The sequence below is a fragment of the Lygodium microphyllum genome, chromosome 28 (assembly GCF_053477565.2).
Source record: "Lygodium microphyllum isolate KBCC chromosome 28, Lygodium_microphyllum_v1.1.10, whole genome shotgun sequence".
NCBI lineage: Eukaryota > Viridiplantae > Streptophyta > Polypodiopsida > Schizaeales > Lygodiaceae > Lygodium > Lygodium microphyllum.
Window position 1 is genome coordinate 80,160,109 of NC_141162.1, and position 14,064 is coordinate 80,174,172.

Sequence of the window (14,064 nt, forward strand, 5' to 3'; positions counted from 1 at the left end):
TAATAAATTCATTGTGGCTTCCCTATAAGTACAAGTAGATACCAATCGATTAGAAATTAAAGAATTTGTCTAATACAATTCAATTATAGAGACACAACAACCTAAAAACACTTCTTGCCTATTGCACTAGCTTTTTCTCAACTCCTCTTGCTATTGTAGGCTTGTTGCTCAAGATGATCCACTCTCTCCATATGTACTCAATCTCTCTAAGGCCCCTTGCTATAGAAGCATAGTCCATTTCCATAACTGATCCATCCTTAGTCAATGTGTGCTTGTCTTCTTGCTCCCCATCAAGTTGGCCCTTTCACTTAGTCAAAACTTGCATGCATGCAAGGAGAAGCGAGGCCATGTGTTATCACCCCAATTATTACAATTAGTAGTCTTTAATGCATATTAATGCTCCTTAATTTCACTCCCTTTATTCTATTGCTTGAGGTGTGGACTTTGAATTAATATTGTTTTAACACATGATTATAATCTAGAATATTTCAGAATTTGATATTTTATAATAAAATAGATATATGGTTGTAAGATACAACATGATGTTATATTTGCATTATATTGAATACTACTTTAATTCATAATAAATTGGGCTAGTTTGATTTATATTAAAACAAGCACAAACTTTAATGAAGTTTTACACTTAAGCAAGTGGACTCTCCATTCAACTCAACCCTTACCTTTAAGCAAGCCCATCTTGCGCCTTTTACTCCTAAGCCAATATTAAAATTGTATGCTTCTTTATGAAAACCAATGTCCTTAATGGAGATATCTTTATTATTGGGCTTATCATAGCATCTCTTTCTAGATGTCACATTTTTGTGGAAGATGATCTATAAATATCTACATTTATGTCTCAATAATAGGAAAATGGGAATTCTAAATGATTTGTCAACTAGGAAAAGGACCATGCATATACATTCTTGACATATGTTCGTCTCAAGTTGTATTGAGTCAAGGACTTGGCTTTATACAACTTCATTCTCTCAAACTTTGAGCCCATGTGCTAAATCAAATAGAATCATGTATGTACTAACCATGAAGGAAGTTCTAGAAACATATCATCTTAATGTACCATACTTTGATAAAGAACTTATGAATACTATGAATAGTTTTGACCATAGTTTATAAATAACATGATTAAGTGTCATTATCTCATGATTGATCCACATAATCAAGTAGTGGCAGATGTGAAGTGTAGTAGGTGCAATTTAGTCTTTTCTACCTTACCACATTTCCGTACAAAGTTTTCATTCTTCTATTACCATATGTTTTTTAAACTAGAAATATTCCTTATTTGCTTCACACGCAAGGGCTAATAGGTTGCTTCATGGTAGGTTTGTTTGTAAAGTTGCCTTGGAAGTGACTCCATGAATTTCAATATGATAGTGAAATAACAATAAAAAAATAGCAGATCACTATTTTGATATTATCAACATGTCAAAACAAAAAAAATTGCTTAGAGTGGACATAGAACTCAAAGACCTAAAAAAGAACTCATTTATAAGTCTGAGTTGTTTTAATGAAGTTCCATTTTGTGTGTAAAGTTAACTTTCACAATCAAAGCTCTCTCTTTCTTGGATAATCCTCAAGGAAGTGCTTCTTTGACAATGCCAAAGATGGGAGATGTGTTTCAATAGATAGATAGGAGAATGTACTAGTCTCCATCCCTTTTTCTACACCTACAATCCAAAAGAGTCACAGTGTTGATCCAATGATGTACATAAACTCAATTTCAACTAGAAAATTCTAACATAAGTCCATAAGTTCATACTTAGCCCAATCCATGGGTATCATCTCACAGAGAGGGAGATTTCTTAAATGCTCAATAATAGTGAACATTTAATCCAATAGGCATACAACAGAAAATATAATTCATAGACATTATAGGATTTGTCCCTCTATGAAGTTCTAAAAAGCTAAATATACCTTCTAATAAAGGAAAAAAAGTTAAATGAACAAACAAAAAGAGTTAGCAAAGCCAAAATACATCTCTTCACAAAATCAATACATGTCATATGACTTTCTAAAGCACATTTTTATACTCAATATTTGAAGTGGCATTCATAGCACTTCCAATTTCATGGAGCAAGGCTCTTATAATGTGTGACAGTTTGACCCTTAAAAATCCAATATGTAGTTTTCCATCCATAAATGCTAGAGTTTTCATATGAAGATACATGAAATATAGAATTTACCCTTATTAATCATCATAGCAACTACCAATTGAATAGGAGACAATCTTTGCTTCAAGAAAATGGAAAGGTAATATGTTCAAAGTGAAGATTTTAAGAATGAAGAATCTTTCCCCTCTTTTTGTTCCCAGTACAATGTTGCCAACATATATGTCTTTTCAATTTAAAAGTTTGGATATCATCCTTTTGCCATTATGAGACTATTCATTTGGTTTCTAAGAAAAAAAGGAAATATTTTCTTCATTGCTTCCATGTAATGTCCCTATTACATGATAATTATGAATAAAAGGGTGAACGCATGGTTTGATGGTACAAAAATTGTATCCATTCTTAGTTTGCCCCTTAGTTCTTTTTGGAAAGCTTGGAGAAAGTTTAGAAATTCTTTCTATGCATTTGAGAAAATGTTGAAAACTTTTGCGATAGAAAGTTGGAATTAAAAAATAAGGCTAGAAGGCTCATTATGGTTTAAACATCTCGGATATAGTCAAAGATGTAGTGGGTGCATGCAAACTTACTTTTAAATTTTTTGTTTAAAAAATGTGATATGAGGTCTTGCATGGGAGCTCTTTGCCAAAATTGGTCCTCCTTGATGCTCTCTTCTTCCTACTCAAGGTTTCCAAGGTCCTAGTTGCTCAAGATCTTGTGGCAGTCTTCTTGAAGGTGTGAAGATTCTAGGCTTCTACGGTTCTAGCTGCTTAGGACTACTGAGTGCTAGTTGAGATGAGGACACTAGTGCACAAATGTGTACCTAGGGTGACCCCAAAGCTATTCCAAAGGAACAATCGAAGATAAAGGGGACTAAAGCACCCACCCAGTAGGCATAAAAATGAGCCCCCCATCACCAAGGAGTGATGAAATAGTATGTGGTCTAGAGCACCCAAAGAGGACATGAGTCCATTATTGGAGAGGATAGACAATCTCTTTAGTGAGATGATAGAAAAAACTTCATTTGTGTAGGAGAATAGATTGACAATGAAGAAAAGGAATAAGCAGTTGCATCATCATGATTAAATGTAGTTGTAGGATGAATTTTTGGTGCTATGCAAGTAGCTAATTGAATATTTGTGTATTATGGGGAAAAGAAAAATGGATGAGTATCTAGTACTCACCACATTTTGCTATACAACAAAAGAACTACATGAGGAGTATGGCTTGAGCCTATATGGGAAGGTCACTCGAGGCTTAACAAATTTTGCTCTTTCGGATGATTAATGTCTCAATTTGTGCTAAAAAATTTTTATCTTTCGGATGATTCATATGTATTTGATATGCTTTTTGGTCATTTTTGAAATTGTTAAAATACTTCTTTTAACATTTTGTACTTTTTAGTAGGATCATTGCATGCATATATATTGAGTACCATGTCTGGGTTCTTTTTTCTATTGTTTGCCTTATTTCTTATTTTCAATAGGTCATCTTGTTGAACTTTGTAGATTATGGGACAAACATGGAATATGTAGAAAAGTATCTTACAAATAAGGACTTGAAGGGTAGACATGAATTTGATGTGGACATGGAAGAGGTACTAGGGTTTAATAACCCCAACAAAGACTTGGGTAATGTAGAAATTTGACACCATATATAGAATAAAATTGGGACGTGCTAAATGACATGCAAAATGACATTTCAAAAGGGAGACAAGGGCCCTACTAAGAACATTTGATGAGAATGTGCATTAATCCCATATTGACCCTCATTGTAGGACTTGTGATAATGCACATCAACCCCATAGTGATCCCTATCCCTAGGTAGTTTTTGATGTGCATGAGAAGGTATGATTGTAAATGACCACCAAGTTTCTTAGTCATATGATGAGCTAATGGTCAAAGCAATTATGGAAAGAAAAGTGTATATGCAGGATGGCAAGGAAAGACTACTAACTGTGAAGTACTAATAGGGAAGTTGGTAGGAAAAAAGAAATCAACTAAACCTATTGATTGTGAAGTGGTAAAGGGGGAATTGAAGAGATAGAATGAGCCTACTAAACCTATTTTTTATGAAGAGCGAAAGGGAGAACTATGACACAAATTGCATGGTGGGGGGACTTGCTTGAGGTAGTACATCAAATACACACCATACACACAAGAGAAAGCTCACTCAAGAACACAAGTGGAGAGATGGAGGCTAAAACATTTTCTTGATGGTTTCATCTTCTTCTTTCACATATTATACAATGTACACAAAGTATAGATAATATACAACATAAAGGAAAGTGGGATACTAAGTCAAAACAGTGCATAATTGATGATACTAATTAATTTTGGTGCTATAACTATACCATTTGTAGGTAGGTGCAATAGACTAAATATAATAAATGGTAAGTCAATGACCATGTGAGGATTGTAATGACCACCAACGTGCTAGCTGTAGGCACATAAACCTATCTAACAAGGTGGTCCATCATCAATATCCGCACGTGTTGACCTTGCATCTTAACACTCCCCCTCAAGCTCAATTGTATCTCTGCAACTCTAAGTAAGCTTTGAAATTTTTGAAGCTTCCGTACACCTAATGCCTTTGTAAAAATGTAAGCTATTTGATCTTGTGTATTGACATATACCAAGTCAATCTCGTCTACAAGTATCTTCTCTCTCACAAAGTGGTAATGTACCTCAATGTGTTTTGTCCTAGCATGGAGCATTAGGTTCCTAGTAGCTAGCTATATGTTGCTCATGCGCTTACAGTGAATGACAATTGGACCATCTCCTTGCACATCTAAATTACCCAATAACTTTTGAGCCATACCACCTCACATGCTACCATAGCAACACCTTTGTACTCAGCCTATATACTCGATAAAGCAATTGTAGGTTACTTTTTTTTTGCTCTAGGTAATTGGTGCACTACTAAGGGAAAACATGAAGTTGTTCGTAGATCTTTTGTTAGACATGCTACTAGCGCAATCTACATTTGTATATCCAAATACTTATATATCCTTACCTACCTTACAAGAAAGTCCATAATGCAAAGTGGACTTCACATACCTCAAGATGTGTGTAACTGTATCCAAATGAGGCTTTCTAGGCATTTACATAGACAGACAGACAAGGCTGATATCATAAATCAAGTTGGCCTTGTGATAGTTATATAAATCAGACTCCCTATTATCCTCTTAAACATAGTAGGGTCTTCTATCTCATCCCCAACATCAGTAAACTTCATATTTTGCTCCAATGGCACTGAAAGAGGCTTACATGCTATCATACCATACTTGTATAACATATCCAAGGCTACACTGTCTTTGGGAAAGTCATATACTTTCATCACATTTGATCACCTCAATACCAAGCAAGTACCTTAGCTCACCCAAATCCTTCATCTCAAACTTCTTCTTCCAACGGTTATTGACTTTTGCAATCCCACTATCACTGTCACCTATAATGATCAAGTCATCCACATAGATGACTATGATAACCAAATGTGCATCTCCCTTTCTCACATAAGGTGAGTAGCCAGCATTAGAAACATAAAAGCTAATGTTGACAAGATAGTCTCTAATCTTGTCAGACCATCATCTAGGTGCTTACTTCAGCCCATAGAGTGCATTTTTTAATCTGCACACATATGTGGGATGCTTTAAATCCTCATAACCTGTTGGTTGATCCATATATATCTATTCTTGTAATTTACCATGCAAAAAGACATTCTTTACATCTATTTATTGCAAACTCCAACTTTTAAAGCTACCAAAGCAATCACACATCTAATAGTTGCTATCCTTCCAATTGGACTAAATGTCTCTTCATAGTCTATGCCATATGTTTGAGCATAGCCTTTTGCAACTAGCCTAACCTTATACCTGCTAATAGAACCATCTACATTATGCTTAATTTTGCAGAATCACTTACATCCAATAGCTTTCTTGCCCTTAGAAAATGGTTTTCCAAGTCTTATTGGCTTCTAATGTAACCATCTCCTCATCCATTACTGCATCTCAATGAGCATGACCAATAACATCCTAAAAAATAAGTGGGTTCAACATCCTCAAATACCTTTATTATATAAGCATAATGGTGAGTTGTATAACCTTTAAAACTAAATCTTTTAACAAGATATTTGACCTTGCTAGACTCGTATACCACTGGATCACTTAGTGAAGCCTTTATATTACCATGTGCTCTTTGTACACTTGGTGTCTTGACTGAAGGAATGCAAAGCTTATCATCCAAACTCTCTGAACCATTGGAATCTCCATCGAACCCCAAATTACTAGAAGATACATCATTACCATCTAAAAAATTCTTCTTCCTTTTGTCTTTATCTACAACACTAGTAGATGCACCTGAAGATGTCGGACTACTTGGCTAAATGTAGATGTAATACCAAATTATATTTCTAGTCCACCAAGGCTTCGTGATTCTTGCTTTTTTTTTGCACATAAATATCATGATCATCCAATGCATCACCACTGGATGCATACCAATTGCTAATCTCATAAAAACTAACATCCTTGCTCACTGTGAACTCACTTGTGTTAGGGTTATGACAATGATATCCTTTCTACTCTAAAGAGTATTTAATAAAAATACATTTTTTGGCATTTAGATCAAGCTTCTTTTGCTACTTATTTGGCATATGAATATATGCAATACAACTAAACACTTTCAACTGTGACACACTAGGTTTCTTGTATGTAGAGCATTCTTCAAGGGTCATCTCATGAACTATAGCTATGGGGGTTCTATTCATAATATAGACAACAATATGAATAACTTCAGACCAAAAATATTTTGGTATATTCTTTTCAACCATCAATGCATGTATAACTTCTACAATATGCCTATTTTTTATTTCTACAAACCCATTTTTTTGTGGATTATACCTGCACGTAAACTATCTCTTTATCCCATGAGATCTCAAGAAGTTACCGAACTCATTAAAGAGGTACTCTCCTCCTCCATCTAACCTCAAGTACTTAACTTTCAAGCCTATTTCAGTTTCATCAGTAACATTGAAAATTTTGATGTGCTCAAATGCATCACTCTTTTCCTTCATGAAATATACCCACAGCTTTCTTGAATAATTTTTAATAAACATGACAAATATTTATTGTCACCAAGAGATATGTTTTGTGTAGGACCCTAGACATTTGTATGCACAACATCAAGTATATTCTTGCTCACATCTCTATTATGTGAAAAAGGTTATCTTGCCTATCTACTAGATTGACATGCTTCATACACTTTATGAAATTCTACAACTCTAAAAGTAAGCAACCCTATAACCAACCCTTTTGACTACATTAATTTCAGCCTTTACACATTCACATGTCCAATATATTTGCGCCATATTTGAATGTTTGTAAGCACTTCTTTTTCTTTAGCATACATAGCATCATTCATAGCAAGAATTCTAGCATTTAAAGTGAACATGCAGCCATCTCTACTTCCTTTTGTGACCAACTTGTTCTTATCATTAAAATCTTTTGCAAAATAACCTTTTGCATTAAATCAATTATGCAATCCTTGCTCTACCATTTGACCAATAGACATTAAATTCTTTGTGATGGATGGTACGTGTAATACATATGACAAACTCTTTGATCAACCATCATGCAACAAGGACAAATGAACTTTTCCAATGTGTGAGATTGGGTGGCATGATTCATCACTCATTTACATATAACCTAGAATTTGTAAATCGTGCATCTCTCCAAACCATTCAGTTTATGTTATATGATTAGATGTACTTGAATCAACATACCATACATTATCATGTGTCCCCTTTCTTGTAACAACATTCATCATATGTTGCATAATAAATAGATGCTAGTTTTTATCTTCATTCTATCATGAAGATTATGCATAGTTTTCTTGCTATAATTTACTAGTACAGATGTAATCAGGTGCATCTCGCATTCCATGACCTCTTGAAGAGGATCTTCGACATCCCCTTCCTAAACTTGAGTAAAATGCTTAGACCTATTCCACTTCTTTTAGATGATTCACCTTGCATGTTGAACTCTTTAGATCATGGGAGAGACCAACTCATCAAAACCTGGAAATAGCTTTCATACATACACATAAGTAACAAATGATTTCTAGGCCTTCTCATTCTTAAGACCACCCAAAGTAGATGAAACCAAATCATCATCATTATGCATTGCATCAATAGCTATTAAGGCATTTCTAATGCTTCTCACTTTCAAAACATACTCATTTACAAACATCTTCCTTTTGTTTAAAGTATTCAACTCTTGCTTGAAGTCTTTTTGCAACCTTTCATAATAAGTACAACAATAGACAAAGTAGCTTTTTTCACCATCTGCTTATAACAATACATGTAATTCGCAACCTCTTAGCATATAAAACTTGTGTTTGCTTCTAGACATATACCTCATAACTTATAAATTTGAAATCTATAACTTGTGCATTTTCTTTTAGTCGACACAATCGGACTTATAGTATATCCTGAGAATGTTATCTACAATATTACGAGTCTAAAACATGGCTCGAAATGGCCTCAAATGGCCAAAAAAGTAACAAGAAGAAGGGCTTATAGAAGGGCTAATTTGTAGAATACATACTACTCTGCTCACATACCAATTCTCACAACAATCTGAGGTTTTTGCTCTACCCTGCTTTCGTTGCCTCCACACGTACTATCCAAGAGAAAGAGTGGAAGAATGGGAGAGCTTCTTACCCATTGCTTGATTGCTCAAATCCTTGCTTCTTTTCCTTCACTTTAGCCTTCAAAACTAGCCTCTCTCATTGGCGTTGCTCTGATACCATGTCACGAGTTGCGCGGTGGGGGGACTTGCTTGAGATGTTGCACCCATACATCATTTTTTGGCTAAAAATTTTATCCTTTTTATCTTAGAAAAATAATTAGGAATATCAAATGTTAAATTTTATAATTTAATGTAAAAAATTTCTAGATTTTTTTCATGTTTTTATCTTCTTCTTCTTTTTGTATTCTTGTGCCTTGTCTTCATCTTCTTTAGCCACTTCTACTTCTCCTCCTCCTCTTCTTATTTATCTCTTGCTACCTTCTTTTCTCTCTCTTATTTTCTTCTTCAATCAAAAAATTGATTGGGGTGTGTGTGTGTGTGTGTGTGTGCGCGCGCGCGTGCGCATGCACGTGTGCGTGTGCATGTGTCCCTTTAAACTCCTTCGTGAGGTGACACTATTCAATGACAACTATTCAAAATCCTCCTTGACCAAAATTCAGCAAAGAGAGAAGCTTTCCTACTTATCTTGGGAATTTGGGATCTTTCCCAAATAGGCATAGCCGAAAGACATCTCAAGGCCTTTATTAGTCTAGAAGCCTATGCTAGTACCTGTTGAGATATCGAGCTCCACTCGTGATACGCCAGGGTGACCGTTGTGTATCTATGTCACCGAGTTGTCAGTTGCAGACGCGGTTGGTACACCGCCCATGAATAATAGCTACATGATAGCTATCCTTATCTACTCTAGTTCGTGGCTCAGTTAGTATGCCACCTTAGTTAGTTGAGTTTGGTTTGAGACCCATATATAGGGTTCTTCTATTTCTTTGTACTTGAGTTCTTTTGGCTTACACAACTAAGAAGAGGAAAACTGTTTTCAGCCTCCACCCTTGTGTGTATTCCCCCATTGTGCAAGCAAGAAAGCTTCAAGTGAGACTCCTTTCTTCTCTCCCACAATACTGACATGGTATCAGAGCCTTGTTCGTGGTAAGGAGCTCAAGAAAGCAAGCCAAGCTTGCGGTGTTCTGGTAAGAGGAGCAGTGTTGCTTTCATTTTCTGTTTTGGGAGTAGATCTCTGCAGGTAGCACATCCGGAAAGTGCAGGAGTGCATTGTCTCAGGTTGAGACGCCCTTTGCGGTGAAGCAAGAGGGCAGTATATGCTGCGGGTAAGGGCTTTAGCCCTTGGCGACCTTGTTTTTTTGATTTGAGGCCATTTCGGGGCCTATTTTGGAGGCGGAAGTTTTCTGCACGCACTCAGGAAAAGGCCCAGTTTTATGCTGTGCAGCCATTGTTCTACAGGTCGGTGAATAGTTACTGTAAAAATTGCATTGTATGCTTGTGCGTAGAGACATTGGGAGTTACAGAATCATCCCTGTTGCCTGTTGATGCAAAATTGTCACTAGGAAGTGACTGTGTGGTCAAATACCACTTTCGCCAGTTTTGCAGATTTTCCCTTGTGAGGGTGAAGTTGTGGTTTTTGCAGTGACAGAATTTTTTGCAGTCTTCTGTAATGGCATCTGATTCTCTTTCACAGATTGTCACTGAAAAGCTTGACAAGAACAACTTCCAAGCATGGAAGTTTAGAATGACGAATTTCCTTATGGGAAAAGGATATTGGGAATTTGTTGCAGGAAATGAAGAAGAACCAGTTCTTCCTGATGTTCCCAATCAACAGCAAATGCAAGCATTTAAAGCATGGCATGAGAGAGCCAGGAAAGTTATGTATTGGCTGTCTATCAGCATTTCAGACTCTATGATTGTGCATATTCAGGATGCAAGTACGCCAAAGGAGGCATGGGATACTTTGTCAAAAATGTATAGCACAAATACGCAAGCCAGGAAAATGCAGCTCAAGCAAGAGTTGCACAATGTGCAAAGAGAAAATATGAGCATCAACGACTACCACATGAAGGTGAAGAAGATTGCAGATGCACTTGCTTCCATTGGGTCACCAGTGGAAGATGATGATTTAGTTTCTGTGACCTTGAATGGTCTAGGAAAGGATTATGCACAGTTTCGGACATCCATTTCAGTTCGTGAAAGATTTCCTGATTTTGAGGAGTTGATTGCTCTTCTAATTTCTGAGGAACAGAGAAATGGTGGTGCATCTTCTTCAGGAGGAACTTCAAAAGAAGTTATCTTCTACTCAAATGCTGGAAGAGGTAGAGGCAGAGGTAGAGGAGGCCGATATGGAGGCCGTGGTAGAAATCAGAATATGCAGCAAACTCAAGAAAACCAGTCCTATGGAGGAGGACGTGGTAACTCTAGAGGCAGGGGGAGCCAAAGAGGTCGTGGTGGATGGCAAAGAGGCCAAAATGCAAACAGTAATGTTGAATGCTACTACTGTGGTAAAATGGGTCATATGGCTAAAGACTGCTATAAAAAGCAGAATGACATCATGAATGGAAAACTGCAACAAGGGAATTATGCATCTTCTAGTAGACAGGGTGATGACAGAAATGAGCACTTGTTTGTGGTGCAGCACATGAACAATTCTGTGACAAGTGCAGAAGAAAGCAATGATGTATGGTATGTTGACTCAGGTGCATCAAACCACATGACAGGTCATGCAGAATGGATGGAGGATGCAAGAAAAATGGAAAAACCAGGATTTGTGGAGACTGGTGATGATACTGCACATCCTATTGTGCAGATTGGAAAAATTTCCTTGTCTATGCAGGATGGGAAAAAGAAATACCTGTCCGATGTATTTCATGTCCCGAATATCACCAAGAATCTGGTTTCTGTTGGTCAAATGGTTGAGCAGGGCTTGCAGGTCAGATTTAATCCTCATGGATGCTTTGTTGAGGATGTGAAAAATAAAGGTCGCTTGATAGCAAAAGGAAAGAAGAAGGGCAGAATGTTTACATTGGATGCAGACATGTCTGAATTGGGTGCAGTAATGTTTGCACATGGGACCGGTGTAGTTGCAAATATTGATATCTGGCATAAACGCATTGGTCATGTTAATGTACAGCGACTTAAATCAATGCAGGCCCAAAATATTGTTGCAGGTTTGCCAAAATTCAAGGTTGCAGAAATGCATAAGGTATGTGAAGCCTGTCAGTTTGGAAAACAGGTAAGGAAACCATTTCCTAGACATGTTCAAGAGAGTAAGAAGCCATTGGAATTAATCCACTCTGATGTGTGGACAACTAAAGCTGCATCTCTTGGAGGCTGTCATTATTTTGTCAGTTTTATTGATGACTATAGCAGAAAAGTTTGGGTGTATTTTATGAAAAAGAAAAGTGAAGTTTTTGGGCATTTCAAAACTCTTAAAGCGATGGTTGAAAAAGAAACAGGCCTGCAGATAAAATGCCTAAGGTCAGATGGAGGGGGAGAGTACCTCTCAAATGAGTTTGCAAGGTTCCTACAAGAGCATGGGATAAAGCAGCAATATTCATGCAGTCATACCCCACAACAAAATGGAATTGCAGAAAGGAAAAACATGCATATTGGAGAGGTATCTCGTGCCATGCTCAATGAAAAAGACTTGCCAGATTTTTATTGGGCTGAAGCAGTTGCTACAGCAGTCTACATAATGAACAGGACTCCCACTGCAGCAATACATGGAATGACTCCATAGGAGAGGTATACTGGTAGGAAACCAGATATTTCTCATTTGAAAATTTTTGGTTGCATTGCCTATATACATGTGCCAGATGAGTTGAGATCCAAGTTGGATCCAAAAGCTGAGAAGTGCATCTTTATTGGTTACTCTCTGCAGCAAAAAGGGTATAGATGCTATAACCCTTCTACTCGTAAGTTTACAGTGAGCAGAGATGTTGTTTTTGATGAGATGAGTAGCTGGTATAAACCAGTAAATGTGATTGATAATGTAGATGCACAAAATGGTAATGCTGCACAGAATTCACAGCAGCAGTCACAAAATATTAGTGGACCTGGAGCGTCCTCTAGCAGTGGTTCACATTCTTCACCATGGACAGGCAGATTGAGATCATGAGAATCTTCTCAAAGTAATGCAGATAGTGGTATGCAGGTATCACGAAAAGGAAAAGAGAAGGTTGATCAGCCCATGTTTGATGTGAATGCAGGTCACTCTTATGTGGATGGTGAATCCAGTGGCTCAGAACAGAGCATTGATGATGAGTTGGGTATTCCTTCTATTGTTACACCTGGAGTAAGGAAGACCAGGGATGCTTTGAGAGCACCTGGGAGTGAACCTACTTTGCGCAGGTCTACGAGAGCTAGGTATCCTGTGGATAGGCTGAAATATGATGGATTTACAGCCATTCACTATGCATATATGGACAAAGTGATACAGGAACCAAAACCCACTTCTTTTGAGCAAGCCATGGGAAAAGAAAAATGGGAGAAAGCCATGGATGAAGAAATGGATGCCTTGGAAGCAAATGCTACATGGGAATTGGTACCTTTGCCTAAAGGTAAAAATGCAATTGGCTGTAAGTGGGTTTATAAGGTGAAGCACAATGCAGATGGTTCTGTGAACAGATACAAGGCAAGATTAGTAGTCAAGGGGTATGCACAAACATATGGCATTGACTATGAAGAAACATTCAGTCCAGTTGCAAGGATGGCAACTGTAAGAGCAGTCATTGCTATGGCTGCATCAAAGGGATGGTCTTTACATCAGATGGATGTAAAGAATGCCTTCTTGCATGGTGATTTGCAAGAAGAGGTCTATATGGAGCAGCCACCAGGTTATGTGCATGCTGTTCATCCTGAGTTTGTTTGCAGGTTGAAGAAAGCCTTGTATGGCTTGAAGCAAGCACCTAGAGCATGGTCTGACAAGATAGGACAGTATCTTGTCACTATTGGCTTTCAAATTTCCAAGGCAGATTTCTCACTTTATGTGAGAAAAACAGAGAAAGGTATTATGCTACTTGTCATTTATGTTGATGATTTGATTATGACAGGTGACAGTGATGAAGATATCCTTCATGTGAAAATGCTATTGAAGCAGAAGTTTGAGATGAAGGATTTGGGAGAGCTGCGTTATTTCTTGGGCATTGAGGTGATTAGATCACCAAGTGGGATACAGCTCTTGCAGAGGCAGTATGGATTGGACATGCTGTCCAAATATGGGATGACAGGCTGTAAGCCTATTTCAGTTCCTTTGGAGCAGAATGTGAAGCTGAGCACAGATGCAGGTGAGCTTCTAGAAGACCCTACTATGTACAGACGCATAGTAGGAAGTTTGATTTATATGACTATTACCAG